Below are 18272 nucleotides of genomic sequence, written 5' to 3' on the forward strand. Positions count from 1 at the left end.
GCAGGCAGTTAAAGCGGTATCAAAGCGGCTCCTTCGCGCAGTGCGCCCCCTCCCTCTTGCTGGCTTAATTAATTGGAGGGGAGCAGCGGGGGGGCGCCGTTTGCCCTCCTCCGCGAAGCCCCCCCAAACTTCCCGGCGCCTCTCTGTAATTGGCCTCGTAAATCGGAGGGAAGGGAGAGCTGAGCCAGGCGGCAGCCTTAGTTAATTTTATTGGGGCGATCCATCTCGGCTCCCCTCTCCCTCCTGGGTTGCTTAATCATGATAAACTCCGCTTCCGAGGGGATCCCACTCGGCCAGCCATGCGCCGGCTGCCTCCTTAAAATATGGGCTCATGAATAGGAAGCAGCCCCCCGCCAGGCAGCCTGGCCCATGATGGCAAAGGCACTCGGGGACTGGGAACCTCAGGGATGCTGGGGGATGCAGTCCCAACACCTCTGGGGAACCAAAGACTGGGAAATACTGGTCTAGGAACTTTGATCCCTCCCGCCTATGTCGTTGGACTGCAGGTCCCAGCAGCCCCTGACAGCATAGCCAGTGGTGAGACATGCTGAGAGGGAGGTGCAGCCAAAAGATGCTTGAGACTTTCTTTCATCTCCCAGCAGCCTGGTCCACGGCAAGAGCATTGGGGGATTGGGAACTTCAAGGATGCTGGGAGATGAATTCTGGAGAAACAAAGAAACACTGGTTTAGGAACTTTGATCCCCTCCTCCGATGTTGTTGGACTGCAGGTCCCAGCAGCTACTGCCATCATAGCCAATGGGGGGAGTTTCACTCCAAGAGAGACTTGAGACTTCATCTGCCAGGCAGCCTGGCCCATGGCAAAAGCATTGGGGGATTAGGAACTCTAGGTCCCAGAAGCCCCAGCCAGCTCAGCCAGTAGTCAGGGATGCTTGGAGCTGAGGTCCAAAATCTCTGAAGACCCAAAGACTGAGAAGCCCTGGTCTACAAACCTTTGCCCCCTCCTCCAGATGTTGTTGGACTGCAGGTCCCAGCAGCTCTTGCCAGCATAACCAATGGTGGGAATTGCTGGGAGGGAGCTGTGATCCAAGAGATGCTTGTGACTTCATCTCCCAGCCAGCCTGGCCCATGGCAAAGCCATTGGGGGATTGGAAACTTCAGTTTCCAGAAAATACAACAAACTACAAATCCCAGGGGGAGGTAAGGGAAAGTAACCAAGAAATAACCTCATCATCCCATTCACACACACAGTGGGTGCTTCTTTCCCAAAGAAATAATCCAGTTTGATACCACTTTAATTGCCACGGATCCATGCTATGGACTCCTGGGAGTTGTAGTTTTGCGAACAGGGTGCCCAGACATCCTCCTCATTTCCCAGAACATGTCCTCCGTTTCAGCCTTCTGTCCAGGAGGAATTCCACAATGTCCTCCCTTTGGAGCCAGACTAAAAGGCAGTGAGGACATCTGGGCACTCTGTTTGTGAGACCTTGAGCCTTCTCTGTCAGAGAGCTCTGCTGCCACAACAAACTACAATTCCCGGAATTCCATAGCATGGAGCCATGGCAGTTAACATGGTGATGAACTGGATTATTTTTGCAGTGTGGACACAACTTTTAGGAATGACACCACCAGAAGCACTCCCTCTGTGTCAAACTGGATTATTGTAAAGGAATGTCAAACTGGATTATTTCTGCAGTGTGGATGCAGCCCTGGTGATACACTTTGGGTACAATCCTGGACTCAACTCCAAGTCTGAATGCCCAGGTTTCAGCAAGGCCAGGAGTGCATTTGCACAGCTAAAAGCAGAGTGCCAGCAGTGCCTGTTCCTTGAGATGTCAGATCTGGCTATGATGACATCTTGACTAGACAACTGTAATACATTCTACGTCGAGCCGCCTTTGGAAACTGTTTGGAAACTTCAACAGGTTCAAAACACCGCAGCCAGAATGTTACAGGGATCCTATGACTCCATTGTTGAAACAGCTTCACTGGCTACCAGTTTGTTTCCAGGCACAATTCAAAGTGCTGGTCATGACCTCTAAAGCCCTATATGGCTTAGGTCCAGACTATTTGAGAGACTGCATCTCCCCATACCTAACTTTTAATGCCCTTGCCTAAGATCTTTCAGAGAAGGCTTTCTTTCAATCCTACCACCATGTTAGGCTCACTTGGTGAGGACATGAGACAGAGTCTTCTGGTGGCTGCTCCCACCTCTGGAATTACCTTCCACAGGAGGCTAGGCTGGCTCCCTCCCTCCTTGCTTTTCGCCTGCAAGCATAAACTTTTTTTATTATTTAAGCAGGCTTTTTAACATAAAAGTCATGATAGGGTGGTTTGCCATGGGGTGTGTGTTTTAGTTAACTTTTTGTGTGTTTTATGCTAATTTTATACTGTTTTAATTAGATGATTTTAACTGTTTTTACATTCTTACTGTACATTTTTTAAAATGATTTTGTCTTGTGAGCCGCCTTGGGTCCTGTTCTGGGAAAAAGGTGACATAAGGAGCTTCCTCGTTTTTGAAAAGAGGCTGGCTCTCAGAGTAAATAAGGTTTTTAAGCCATATGATAAATTCCAAAGGTAAACCTCCTCTGAACAAATGTTACCAAATAAATAAATAAAATGAGAGAATCACCTTAGGGTCGCTATAATTCAAAAATGAGTTGAAGGCATACAACAACAACAAGGGGGTACAGAAATACTCCAGATCTTTTGGGATGCACAGTCCCTTAACATTGGTGAAGCTGATAAGAGTCATAGGTCAAAATATTTTAATCTATAGATCCCCCCCCCCCCCCCGCTATGATGTAAATACATGAAACTGGATTAGGGTTAGGGTCGACAGCTTCTCATAATTCATGGGAACTGTTCATATTCTGAAATATTAGTCCATAATATGCCCATGTGTTCTGTGAAGGCAGAACTTTGAATTCTAGCTTTCATTTATTTCAAAATATGGATTGGAAAACAAGTGAAATAGTGAAGATATTCTGGGAACAGCAAATAACCACATCATGTATGCAAAGCAAAACAAAAGAAAAAGAAAAGAAAAGAAGAAAGTATTAATGTGTGTAAATTGCATAACACTGTGTTCCAAAGAGAAAAAGAACATTAAAACAAATTTAAAACTACAAACCAAATTGACAGCAATGCTATAGTTAAAACCTCAGAGGAGAATCATCCCAATATTAAAAACCAGTAAAGTCCAAATGGAACAACAACAACAACAACAAAAATCTTCACTGCTCCTGTAAAAGTGAGCAAATGTGTGCCCAGTCTTACCTCCTCAGAGGGGAAATTCAATCATCAGGGTGCTTTCACTGGGAAGACCCTATTCCATGTCCTTACCAGCCTCTCATAGCAGTGGGTCACACAACTTGCCCAGTTCCTCTTGGATGGTGACTGTTCACAACTTCCTGTTTCACTTAGTACACCTCCTTCACAATCCTTTTCATGATACAGGACAATTTGAACAACACAAACACACACACACACACACACACAAACACATACACATTCAGCAGTCTCTTTGTGATCCACACTGTACAGTGGGACCTTGGTATCCACTGGGGTTTGGTTCCTGGACCCAACATGGATACCAAGATCCGTGGATACTCATGTCCCATTAAATACAGTGTCACAATAAAATGGTGCCCCTTATATAAAATAGTAAAATCAAGTTTTGCTTCCAGGAATTTATATTTTTTTGCATATTTTCAACCTTGGTGTGATGCTTGTTCTGGGAACCCACACAAAGCCTCTTTGATCCATTAGTGATCAACTTATGCATGCCAAGCTACAATGTCACCTTGCAAGGTGCTGATGCCAGAGCTTAGGAACGTAACTTCTTGGGGCTACAGCTTTCTGTATCCTCAGCCAACATGGCCAAAAGCAATAGGGGTTCTGGGAGTTGTCATTCAAAAATTTACTTTCCTGAGCTGTGATTCACATATGTTGCACTTCAACTTGGGGAGTATGCTTGGAAGTTTCATTTCCTTGGTGTCTTCCAAAGAGAATTGACACTTTAGTCCCATAATCTGTTTGGCCACTTAACCTGTCTTGAATTTGGCTGGTGCCCAATATCTTTCCTCTATTTTTCTGGCCGTTCTGCTTTCTGTTTCTGACAGTGTACCTGCCCAGTGATCAATGATTTTTCATTTTGCCAGCACAAAGTGGCACAAACAGCAGAGTTTACAAACTCGTTGCCTTTCTAGCCAAGACAATAACTCAGCACTTTGTCATCACAGGAAATGGGGGCCATAATGCAGGCGCTGATGATGGCTGCAGCAATATTTCCAATGATTCCCCTGACTCACAGCAAATCTGCTACTGGGGTATAACTCATGTATTTAGGCCATGGCTCAATAATAAACCTGAGCAGCTTTATGCATCTGCTGATTCTCTCTCTCTCTCTGTGTATGTCCACATCTGGAAGGATGTACAACTAAAAACAAGCTCTCATTCCAAAAAGAAAAGAGAGAGAGAATGCAAGTGCTTAGTACTTTTTCATCCTCTTCCTGTCCAGGGTTCATAAACTGAAGCTTCTGCCCCATTGTTCCACCATATTTATGTCTGCCTGCGAAAAATATTGCCAAATCAATTTGGAAAAGGGTGATCTGAAAGAATTAGGCTTTTATTTTCCTTTTAGAGTGGTGAATCAAGGCCAATTATTTGTTTCCTCTAATGAAAATTCAGGTAATTCAAATCTACTACGGATTCATAATAGATGAATTAGGTCAAACACTTTAAGTTACCCTCCTTTAACTTAATAGTATTTTATTAATTTCATTTTGTTCTTAGAAAACCAGGACTGGACTGGTTCTGGTAGACTAAATTATCACCCTGTGGCCTTTGGCCTTTGAGATCTCCTTTTGTCTTCCATGCTGTTCAACATTTATATGAAATGGATAAGATCATACGAAGGTTTGGTTTGAAACATTTGTATGTGGATACCACAAAGAGATGCAATTCATTTTCATCTTCTAATCTAGAATTGGCAGTGGAGATGCTAAATTTGGGCTTACTCCAAGAAGACATAACAGGAATATCTTAACAATTAATCCAAACAAAAAGATGCATATTGGAAGCTCCACTGATGGCTGTGGGGTCTGGTGCGGGGGGGGGGGGGGAGTCTATTAACCTGGATATAGACTCACAATGTGTTCTGGATGTACAAGGTACATAAGATGGCCTGGACACTGTGTTCTCCCTGGATATTTACAAGAAACAGAAGCCAGGAACACTTTTTAACAGTTTTTCCCCGTTCAGCAATTGTGGACTTTCCTAGAAACATTGGATCTGGCATTAAATACTCATGCTTTGTGGTACTTCTTTTAATGTAGGCTACAAATTGCAGCTGGTAAAAAAAGATGATGCAGCTAGTGGCCTGTTCACTCATACCTCATGACTGAAGTATATTATAACAAACTTGTACCAACTATATTGGGCACCTATTTGCTTCTAGGCTGAATTAAATTGCTGGTGTAAGTCTATAAACTCCTGGATGAGTTAGTTCCAGCTTATCTCAAGGATAACTTTTTTTCATATGAGATTGCTGAACCCTAAAATTGGTCAATTTTCCATCATGCTGTGACAAATTCAATGGATAGGAAGCAATATTTTATCTGATGGTACCAAAGATACTGGTCTGGGATGGACCCTTTCTCCTCCCTCTTCTAGATAGGCCATTAAACACTGTGAAGTCAAAGGCTTTCATGGCCAGCAGCCATAGTTTTTTGTGGGTTTTTCGGGCTATGTGGCCATGTTCTAGAAGAATCTGTTCCTAGAAACAAACTTTTCTAGAACATGGCCACATAGCCCAAAAAATCCACACACACACACACACACACACAAAAAAACCCCCACAACCTATTAAACACTGTTTAGTAGGAGAACATGCTTAGTTCTTGTTTAGCCCAAAACTTCTGCTCTTAGTTTTCATGATAATTACTAATTTTTTTTTAATGTGGTTGCCTTATTTTTAAAAACATTGTATACAGTTGCTATACACTGCTTTTGGGGACAAATACTGAAGAAAAGTGGACACACATGAAATCATGATAACTAAGGACAATAATCAAGGGAGCTGCAAGTGAGTACTGGATCGTGACTTCCACAGGAACATCATAAGGTGAATGAAGCTCTCATTCATGACTGGTGGGCACCAAGCATGCTTGTGGCTCACTTTCAAGATGTGAGAATCTCAGTTGTAACACTTCTTCTCTGTTGTGCCAGCTATGAAACCAAACTAACAAAACTCTGCAAGACCAGTCATCCCATTCACACCTAACTTTGAAGAATGCCTAGGTGAAAGTGATAATTGTCATGATGTGGTGAGGAAAGAGAAGCATCATCCAACAGATTTGTGGGAAGACCTGAACCAGTAATTAAATTTTATTTCATGGACTTTACAATTCTTTCTCCCTCAGAACCCACATGGCCATAAGGAGGAGTGGCCTGCCCACATGAATAGCTCTCCATACCATCTTAACTGTGAACAACAACATCTTTACAGAATGTAGTCCTGTCACTCTAACGTCATAATATATTTTTCTTTCTCCTGTGTGATTTTTAACACCTTTGCCTGATGAAGAAGCCAGTGGAACTTCAAAAGCTTACAGCATATATTTTGTGCATTTTAGTTGACCTAAAAAAAAGGTATTTCTGTTTTGTGGATTTTAGATGTTATTGTACTCTCCAATTAATTGTCATCTAGAGACTGCAGTACACAGAAATGACTATAAGCCACAGTTGATGGGTGTCCTTTGATCATCACTGAGCAATCTCTTTAAGGATTAAGGGTTTTTCCTCCAGAATCAGCTGAAGAGGACTTCAGCCTTCTTTCTCCACCTAGATACTTACTTTTTAATTCTTTCAGAAGATTAACAGCATGGCATAATGGTTTGAGCGTTGGACTATGACTGGAGAGCAGGATTCAAACCTTTGCTTGGGCATGAAAATTCACTGGATGACCTTTGGCAGGTCACAGTTTCTCAGCTTTAGAGGGAGGCAATGGCAACCCCTTTCTGAAAAAAAATTGCCAAGAAAACCCTGTGATAGGTTCACCTTGAAGGCAAACAATACAAACACATAAAACTTTGCTTGGGGTGTATTTCAAAGAAAACTTTCTTGCACTTTTTATGGCCACTAGGGGGAACAAGAGGACAAGGCAATGTTGAGCCAGCAGCAATGTCAGCAAAATGTCCTTGCCCTTGTGAAAGTGAATCCCAGTTACCATTTAATGTTCTTTATAAGGGGCATCCTTTTGATCAAAACCAGGTTGAAACACCAAGGAGAAACTATGACACATAGGCTTAGATCAATACATTGACCTCCCTTTATTCTCCACACTGCTTCTCATGTTTTTAAAGGCAAGGAAGTCTGGATAATCGAATCTGGGATTAGTTTAGCTCAGAGCTGGGGAACATTTAAGTTTTCAGATATTTTGGACCACAACTCTCACAGTCCCTTGTCATTGGCCTTGCCAGGTGGGCCTCATTGCCACTACAGGCCAATGCATTTAGAGGGCAAAATTTTCCTCACCCATGGTTTAAGGCAAAGGTTGTCAAGTCAACTTCCTAAATGGGGCAGAACAGCCCTCTCTTTGAAATACTGTTTTCGCCATGTTACAACCGATTCCCTTACTGATTCTAAGTACTTTTTATGGCTCCCATGGACTGCCTTACCATGAGTAGGAGTGAAGCACCTGCCTCAGGTTGCAAATGGGGGAGGGCAACTGTGACTATTGCCCAGCAATTCTCTTCCCTTGTTTGCCACAAAGCCTGTCCTGCAAACTCAAAATCCAGGATGAGAGCAGTATAGCCCTCCAGATGTTGTCAGGTTGTCATTACCAACAGCACTAGCCAGCATAACCAATGGTGAGGAATGTTGAGAGTTGCAATCCAACAACACCAGGGAAATTATCCTTTGCCCACCCCTGCTCTAAACTGTCCTTGGATATGGTAGAAGTTCCTATACCATGGCATGTGAGGATGCAGTCCCACGCATCTGAGGGAGCAGGTTCAAGTCTATGAAAGTGCATGCTACCAGCTTCTTTCTTTCAGTTAGTTTCAAAGGTGGTACCCCATCCCTTTGTATTTTCTGGACCAACACAGCTATGTCTTTGAATTCTATCCCATTGCCCAGGTTGAGGTATGATTCAATTGCCTGTCCATTTGGCTTCTCTATATGAAATGAGGATGGTGTGTATGTTGGTGTGTAAAGATGGTGGAGGATGGTGTGTAATTCTTTGTTTCAGTCAGCTAAATGCCAGTTTTGGCAAAAGCCAGAACTGATGGCTGTGAAGCTGGGGTGGGATAGATGGAGGGCATCTATGACTTCTTTCTCCAACCTTGTGGCAATGAAAACAGAGGCACTCTCATTTCCTTCCTTCTGCTCGAGCCTGGCTGTTCTGTTTGCATACCTGGAATAGTGGGTGATAGGAGGATGGAAGGCAGGGCATTTGCATCATTGCTGAAGGCAGTCGAAGAAGAAACCTAAAGGCTTTCCCATTCTTGGATCATCCTCTTGTATATGTCAAACCTGGTGGCTAAGAACAGAGACAGGAAAAAAATATTATCAGATTTCAGGCATGCTCAGCCAGCTGGTCATCTCTGGCAGATCAAGAGATGGACTCTAGCTCTCAGAATCCATAGGCAGCATAGCTGGTGGCTAGAAAGAAAAATAAATATTGTTAGTCTAAATCTGTAGTTTGAACACACTCTGTTTTTTGAGATGAGGACTAGTGGATTTTTTTCCCATCAAAAGTGACTTATACAAGAAAAAAAGAAGATGGCGGGCAATTGTACTGCTTAGATATACAGTATCATTTTCACCCCACTTTTTAATATTGGGGCTGTGCAACTGGTAAGAAGACAATGCAGCCTTCCTATCTTGAACCCCACAGGCTTCAGTCCCTTTTCACAGGACAGAATTAAGTACAAAGAGTGGCAGTTGTCTTGCACATTCTCCACTCCTGCAATGAAGCTGCATCTCTAGGCAACCTATGTTCAGCCTGAACCTTCTTCTGACCTCCCTTTTGGCCACCTCAACGCAATGTCATTCCCCCTGACTGTGCAACTGATTTATGAAAGGGCTAACCTGCAATGACCTTGCACTTTGGCTGATGCATAATAATCAAGGTCAGCCTGCAGGTTAACTGTATTAGGGTTTAGTGAACTGACTGGGTATAAAGATCAGTGTGCGTGTGTGTGTGTGTGCGTGTGTGTGTGTGCATGTGTGCATGTGTGTGTGCATGCATGTGCATGTATGTTTCTGTAGGATTTTAAGAATCTATGCAAGGTGTTAAATCAAAATTTTGGAATACAGTTCAGCACCTTGGATAGCTCATATAACATTCATACTAACACCAGAGCAGTGTTGAAAGTTAGTGTTTCCCAGGATATTACCATTTGTTTGGGAAAAACTATCAAAGCTAAAACTATTTGAAATCAGCTTACTTTTACCAAAATAGCAGATAAAGCATGTCCCAATCTGATGTTGCTTCCATGAACTGAAACTGACTCAAAAAATAAACAAAGGGGCAGTTTCAGGTAAGGGGGGGGGGGGAAGTTCATTAATGGCTTTTACATTTACATATGAATGCAGAGAGCCTACATCTTAATTAGCAAATGAAAATATTAGGTAAAAGAAAGAACTTCAGTCTAACTCATCATCTTTTTTTTTGGGGGGGGGGAAGCAAAGGAAAAGAAGAGACGTGAGGAGGAGAAAGAAGTAACAAGAATGAAACTGAGAAAAAGGAAGTCTTTATATGAGCAATAACTATAGGAACTTTCTAGGGTCACATAGTCTAATTACATGGAAAAATAAATACCCATGTGTCTAGACTAGTGGTCCCCAAACTGTGTTCTTTAAGGGATTTTGGACTTCAGCTTCCAGAATCCCAGACTATTGGCCAACGTGGCTGAGGCTTCTGGGAGCTGAAGCCCAAAATCTCTTAAAGGTCACAGTTTGGGGACCACTGGTCTAGAGCATGTGACCCTGAAAAGTTCCTAGAGTTATAGAGACTCCGTGTTTCTCAGTTTCATTCTTCTTACTGCTACTTCTCCTCCCCACATCTCTTCATCTCTTCTGCTACCCCATCAGAGATGAGTTAAAGACTAAAACTCTTTCTTTTACTAATACTTTCATTTGTTGATTAGGATTTACATATGTAAATGTAAAAGCCATTAGTAAACTTTTTTCCTCTTACCTGAAACTGTCTGCCTTGTTTATTTTTTTGAGTCAATGTAAGTTCAGGGAAACAACCATGCATTTCAAAGGATTACTCAGGAAGGCCAAGGAAGAAAGTGCAAAGGCAGGCTTGCTGCTGAACATAAAGAAAACAAAAATAATGACCATAAAGGACCTACATAAGTTCAAATTAGACAATGAGGAAATTGAAATAGTCAAAGATTTTTCATACCTTGGATCAAACATTGCTCAGAATGGAGACTACAGTAAAGAAATAAGAAGAGGACAATGAACGGGAATGGCAGCCATGAAAGAACTAAGGATCCTAAAGAGTTAAGATACACAACTGACCACTAAAGTTAGAATCATACAAGCCATGTTATGCCCCATCACCATGTACAGATGTGAGAGCTGGAGAGTGAAGAAAGCTGATACAAAGAGATGTGGTGCTGGAGAAGAGTGCGGAAGATCCCATGCCAAAAGGACAAACAAAGGGGTCCTAGAACAGATCAAGCCTGAACTCTCCCTGGAAGCTCAGGTGATCAAACTGAAGCTCTTGTACTTTAGCCACATCATGAGAAGGCATGAATCATTAGAAAAGACAATAATGCTAGGGAAGGTGGAGGAAAGTAGAAAGAGAGGAAGACCACATACAACATGACTAGATTCAGTTAGGGAGATCACAGGCATGAGTCTGCAAAATTTAAGAAGAGCAGTAGAAGACAGGGAGTCATGGAGGAGTCTCATCCATAGGGTCACCATGAATTGAGGTCGACTCGAGGGCATCCAAAAATAATAATTTTGAAGGATAGGAAGAGCAAAAGGGGAGGAAAAAACAGAAGGCTTTTATTACATGCAGGAAATTCTGTCCTTTCTAAACCGCAAATGCTCACACAGTGGTGTGTGTGTGAGAGAGAGAGCAGATTCACCACCCAGTGATGTGGAAGTCACCAAGGCCATACTGTTCTTTCTAACTACAGACTTTAATCCAGGAGAGGCAAAGCAGAAATAGATTGACCTTTCTGGACAGTGTCTAAGAAGTTAGTTGATAGTTGCACCTTCACTCAAGGTCTATGTCTAATCTAGCTACAGCAATAAGCAATAAACTGGTATTTGGGATAGCTGAACAGATCTCTACACACCCTTTTAGGAAGGACCAACCCCAAACCTCTGATCCTGTTTGGTATAACTCCCAAAAGCCTCCACCAACATGGATGGATGACAAAGGAAGGATTAAAAGAGCTGAAGTTGGAAACCTCTGGAGGACCAAAGGCTGAGAACCACTGCTTTTAGAAAGATTAGTGACTTCAGTGCTCAAAGCCACAGCATAGTAATCTTATGTCCATCTTTTTTGTCTGAAAAGGACATTGAAAGCTTTTAAATTCAATACTTCTAACCAGAATTGGATGCGTACCTTGTCTTTTGTAATGTATCAAATTTTGTTCTATGGAAAGATGGAAATTGCATAAATTATGCAAATTAATGAAATTAAGGAAACGTATTAATGATAATTTGATTAGCTTTGGCTGGTCACAGAAGGAGAGCCCAGAACTATGTGTTGGACCTATATCTCAATCACATAAATCTATTAATCTTTCTTTGACTTCCCAGACCTCGCCATCTATTGTCACCATTTTTCTTTTGCAACCATAAAGTCAAGAACATGGAATGGACCACTACAAAATGTTCTGTTTTTTAAAAAAGAAGACTCCAGCCCATCCAGACTGAGCAATATCATGTACCTTTTGTCCTATGCTTCACAAGAAAATTCTCTTGAAAGTTTGCCCAAGAACAAGTTCTGGAAAGAAAGGCTACTGCCTGGTGGAAAATGTGGAGGAAAAGGGAAGAAATATAATTATGTTGGAATGGGCAAAGGAAATCTAATTTGTCCCATAACATAATCTTGTATTAGCACTAATTCTGTGTGAGTGTCATGATATGTGGCACTGAAGACCAAGGTTGGTAGTACTGGAGAGACCACAATGTCTGATATATCATGGTATTAAAAAGATTGTGTGTGTGCGTTTTCAAGATGACTGTCAGCTTACGGTAACCACCTGAATTTTATAGGGTTTTCATAGGCAAGGAATACTCAGAGATGGTTTGTCAATGGCTTCCTCTGAATAGCCTCTACCAAAGCATATATTCACTCCATTTATCCCAATCATGAATAGGACCTGAAAACATTGGCCTCAGGTGGCACAATCCATTCCAGTGCAAGCACTGAAAGATTTAGGAACCAGAAATTATTGTTCCTACTGCTGGATGTAAAATGTACAGCAAACAGTTTGAGGTGCACATTAAGAGTGTCCTGTGAATGTCAGTATTATGCTTTCTTCTCCATGAACAAGCAGATAGGCAAGGAAACAAGCAAGCAAAATAAATTTTACTAAAAGGTCTATGTTTATACATGTACATAGGAGTTTAAAGAAAACAAGATTTATAGCACAGGGCCATGTGCCAAAGGATGCCAATTTAGTTTATGATAGTTCATGTTAGTGCATGAACACCAACACTGTGACATGGTTGGTGGGGCATATTTCCTTTTAAACAAAAATCCCGAGCCTCTCAGATCTTGTTTGTTGGTTGCTTCTACCTCATACCATGCAGATTGACACAATGAAGGAATGGCTAGAGCATCTCATTGCTTAGCTGACAAACATCCTGTGTGTCATGTGATTCTGCTGTACATAATGGACTGGAAGCAAGCAGTTAAAGTAAGAGGTAACAATTTCCCCAAACCAATGAGGAGTCAACACTAGACTTGCTAGCATCAATGGGCAAAGCATCACTGCTTCATGCCATTACCTTCAATGCTTTACTTTCAAGCTCCAGATGCAACACAGCAGCATGAAGGCATGTAGAAGGACGATGAATAGGAATCAAAAGTTTAAACACATTTTCACACACTTAATACTAATAGAGACATAATGCAATAAATATCTGCAGAGGCTCACTATCAATAGTAAGCTAATTAACTGCAGTTGAAGATGAGTGACATCAATTGAAATAAATGCAAACAGACAAGGGAAGAATTCTGATATATTAAACTCTGGCTGTGCATTTAACACAAGTGGTTTCCAAGTCAGCTGCTGAATATTAACAACTTCATATGCAAAGTGTTGCCAAAATCATGACAGCAAACTGGTTGATGACTCAGCCGCAGTTCAATAGACCATATGGCAACTCTGGTAGATGGCAGCTTGTGGATGCAATGGAGAAAAATATTCTTCACCTTTGCCACAAACCAAAGGCTACTTACTACCTTGGTTTGGTTCAATGTCAGCTGTATATCACTGACACTCTAATCACCTATGCTCTTGCTTCATCAAATGTCCTATTAGCTAGGGAAATCCATACTAGCAGTTAAAATATGCTGTTATCAATATACAAGGTTAGCCAGCTATGTCCTGCAAACGAGAAATTGTGACTGACTATTCAGGCAGATACAGACTGAATTCAGTATCTTGATTTCAGTAAGGCCTTTAACAAGGTCCCCCATGATATACTTGCGAACAAGCTAGTAAAATGTGGGCTAGACTATGTAACTGTTATATGGATTTGTAATTGTTGACTGACCAAATTCAAAGGGTGCCCACCAATGGCTCCTCTTCATCCTGGAGAGAAGTGACTACTGGGTTGCCACAGGGTTCTGTCCTGGGCCCAGTACTATTGTACCTTTATTCAAATCATTGTCAATGATTTGGATAAGTGCTTATCAGATGACACTCAATTAGGAGGGGTTGCTAAAGCCCCAGGGGACAGGATCAAAATTCAAAATAATCTTAATAGATTAGAGAGCTGGGCCAGAACTGACAAAATGAATGTGAACAGGGACTAAAAATGAAATGCACAGATATAGGATGGGGGACACCTGGCTTGAGAGCAGTACATGTGAAAGGGATCTAGTAGTCCTAGTAGATAACAAGTTGAACGTAAGTCAACAAAGAGGTTTGTCACACTGAGATTTTTAGAGCTTTTGCAGCTCAGTTCCGATGTGAGTGCGGGTCCAATGATGCGAATTCACATCATAATGTGAATGTGTTTTCAGACACGATTCCTTTCTATGGGAGCTCCTTCCGTGGGGCTTCTGCAGTGAATCCAAAGTGACTCCTCATTTTGATGAATTCCAGAAAAAAGGGAATTCACAGAATTCACTTTCAAGCTCACTGCGATTTCACTTCGAATTGGTCTGGTGTGGAAAATCACTACAATGTCACCCCCCTTGGCCCCCTGCATCCTGTTCCTTCATCCCCCTCCTCCTCTTTCATGTCATCTCCTCCTCTCTTCCACCCTGATGCCTATCCCATCATCCCCTGACTCCTCCTAGACCCCGATCTGCTCCCCTCCTTCACCCTGCTGCCTATCCCATCATTCCCTGCCTCCTCCTAGACCCCAGTCTGCTCCTCTCCTTCAACCTGCCTCCTATCCCATCATCCCCTGCCTCCTCCTAGACCCCAATCTGCTCCTCTCCTTCAACCTGCCACCCATCCCATCATCCCCTGCCTCCTCCTTCACCTCGATGAAAGATGACAGTTAAGTTCGGGGCAGGGAAGGATAACAGTGTCCAGAGCCCCACTGAGCATTCACAAGGGTGCTGATTCGAATAGTTGAACCCACAAATTATGTTTCAGTGTGGTAATACAATGTGCACTCACTCCACTTTGCTTGAATCCGCATCACATGACTTGCTTGGAATCGAACTGACTCCGCTTCCCCCTCGATTTGGAAGGGCAACCAGGTGTGGTAAAACATGACGTTTTAACATGAATTCGCATTGCTAGACAGGAGTGACTCTGGATCTGGTGTGAAAAAACATTACATTTCACATTGCTAGAACAGGAGTGACTGCGGATCTGAGCTGCAAACCCCCCATGTGTGATAAGGGCCAATGTGATGCAGCAGCTAGAAAGCCAGTATGATCCTAGCCTGTATCAATAGGCGTATAGTGTCTAGATCAAAGGAAATAATAGTGTTACTCTATTTTGCTTTGGTCAGATCTCACCTGGAATATAGTGTACAGTTCTGGACACCACAATTCAAGAGGGATGTGGACAAGCTGGATCATGTCCAGAGGAAGGCAGCCCAAAGGGTGTAAGATCTGGAAACCATGCCCTGGAACAGCTTAGGGAGTTAGTTATGCTTAGCCTGGGGAAGAGAAGGCGAAGAGATGACATGGTAGCCATGTTTAGATATTTGAAGGGATAGAGCAAGCTTGCTTGCTGCTGCTTCAGAGATTAGGACATGGAGCAATGGATTCAAACAACAGGAAAGGAGATTGCGCCTTAACATTAGGAAGAACTTCCTAACAGTAAGAGCTGTTTGACAGTGGAGTATGATCCCTTGGAGTGTGGTTGAGTCTCCTTTTTTGGAGGTTTTTAAACAGAGGCTTGATGGCCATCCATCAGGATTGCTTTGATTGCATCTTCCTACATGGCAGGAGGTTGGACTGTATGGTGCTTGTGGTATCTTCCAACTCTATGATTCTATGAGATCCTATATTGCTTTAGCATAGGTGTTTATCAGACAGGGTTTCTGCAGCCCAAATCTGGGGCTCTTGCGGATTGGGTAATTCGAAATGACGTGTTATCCAAAATGTATTTCCATACCTCATTGATTTCAATGGGAGCCCCATCTGCAGGGCTTCCGTGGGACTTCCAAACTGGCTCCTCATTTTGGTGCGTTTTGGCCAGTTTGCTAAATAAGGAGATTGACGGGAATCACATTGGGGCTCTGTACTGTGAATTGGTTTGGTGTGGAATCCCAATTTGCTTGTTCTCCTGACCACCATTGCAAAGACCCCCGGGTTGCAAATCTCCTATGATGCCTTGCTGCAATTTGCCCCATTTGCTTCCACCGGGACTGGGGAGCGATCATAGCTCCATCGGGGCTCTCTCTCTCTCCTTCCCTCTCCTTCCCCACTGCAACTTCGGCAGAGGAGCCGGCCAGCGAGCGCTTTCTCCCTGCCTGCCTGCCTCTCTCTCTCTCTCTCTCTCTCTCTTTCTCTCTCTCTCACACACACACATATTTCAGCCAGATCTATATCTACATCTATGCTCCTGTCATTCTCATCTATTTCACATACACACACACACACACACACACACACACACACACACAAAGAGGGGGGGAAGGTGCCTGATGGGAGCTCCGTTCATGCCCTGCCTTTGGCCTGAACTGAACTGACCCCTTTCCTCCTGCTGACAGGTCACTGAGGTTGAGAGAGAGTGACCTGTCAGTTCCAACTAAAGTAGACCCATGGAATCAATTGGGAATAAAAGGGAAATGCAGTGCAGGCATATAACACTAATAATAATAATAATAATAATAATAATGGCTCTTAAGTTCCAGGAGGTGACATTTGCACCACTCATCGGGCATCGGAAGTCTGCTTCCCCCTCCTTTAGAGCCAGATGCCAGAATGCGCAGATTCTATCATCAGATTAAAAATCTCTGGTGTGTGTGTGTTTGTGTTGTGGTCATTTGGGTCAGTGCAGGTTATGATCTGCCCTTGGCCCCATGTTCAGTCTCAAAATGCAAGCTAGTGCCATCTCTGTTCCCTGTATCCCACTCCCTTGCCTCCCCAGAATGCCTCATACGCAGGTAATAATAGTAATAATAATAATAATAATAATAATAATAATAATTCCTCACCTCGGAATGCCAGAAAAGGATGCAATTTTTTTCTTTCCCTAGGCTCCCCCCCAATTTCCTTAGAGACAATAGCAAAAACTGTATCAATTTGACAATATGCCAAATTGGACAGAAAAACATTTTTAACATTTGGATTGCAACATTCCTTCGGATTTCATTGCAGCAATTCATTCCAAAGGAAAAAAAGTTTTTTGGCAGAGTACTCTTCTTGCAAAGGGCTCCTTTAAGCAAGGAAACCATCATGAAATGGAAGGGAAAGTGAACAAGCAGCTAACCACATTCTATCTAAATATAGATCTACCCATTGCAAAAAATATGTGCATTGACAGAGAAAAATAATTTAAAAAAAAATTAAAAACCAAAGGGAAAGGTCCCTGCTGGAGACCAGAGCCTTGCTTTGCTGTGCTCCCCTGACCTGCCCTGAATTGACCCCGTCAGTCACCCCTTTTTGCCTCCTGTCAGATTTCCCTTTTTTGCATTCCTCCTTCAGCTCTTTCCTCTCCTCCTCCTCCTCCTTCTCACTCTCGGATGAAGCGGGGAGAATGCTCTGGCCTCTACCCCTCCCTGGATTTGCCCCGATCATGATAAGAGAAGGCAACTGCTACAAAGGGAAGGAGAGAACTCCCAGAATTCCATAGCATTGAGCCAGGACAATTAAACTGGAGTTAAACTGGATTATCTCCCCAGTGTGGATGCATCCTAAGAGAAGGCAACTGAATGACAGGACGATGGGGCTCTGACATTGAATTTCGCTGCCAGGGAAGGGAAACTAGAAGGGAGAAAGAAAAAAGGGGAAGCTGTCATTGACGTGAGGCTAACATTCGCATGAAGAAGGCTCCCTTCTTGCCCCCGGAAGTGCAATGGTTCAGGATACCTTCAGGGCCCCACTGGGCATGCACAAGGGTCCCAATTTGAATCGTTGGAACCCCCATGTTATGCACCAGTGTGGAACTACAATTTGCACTCATTTCGCTTTGCCTGAATCCGCATCACGTGACTTCCTTCGATTCGATTCCCTGTCAGTTTGGAAGAGTAACGTAACAGCGACCAGGTATGAAAATACATCCTCGTTATCATGTCAGTGCAAATGGCCCAATCTGCAGAAGCCCCTGCAGAAACCTCGTCTGATAAATGCCATAGTGTAAATATCCAAACTTACATTGCACAACCCCTATACTGAATACTAGTGCAGAGCAATGTATGTGGCTCAGTGGTCAACCAGGAGGTACTCAGAATTACTGCTACAGACACCTCTAGTGTATTTCTGGGGAGTACCATACAGATCTCTAGCAAGGAACTCAAAGTAACTCAACAAACTACAAATTCCAGGCTTTTAAGGGAATGGGGTCTATGACGACTGTGGTTCTCAAATTACTTGTGTACTATAGTGTAGACACAACTGTGTAGTGTGGACAATTGGTGAATTCTGGACTCCATGTTATATTATCAGTCTTTGTAGCAAAGATCATTGT

This window comes from Sceloporus occidentalis, unplaced genomic scaffold (assembly GCF_023333645.1).
Source record: "Sceloporus occidentalis isolate IW3139 unplaced genomic scaffold, rSceOcc1.0.p SCAF_2, whole genome shotgun sequence".
Lineage (NCBI taxonomy): Eukaryota > Metazoa > Chordata > Lepidosauria > Squamata > Phrynosomatidae > Sceloporus > Sceloporus occidentalis.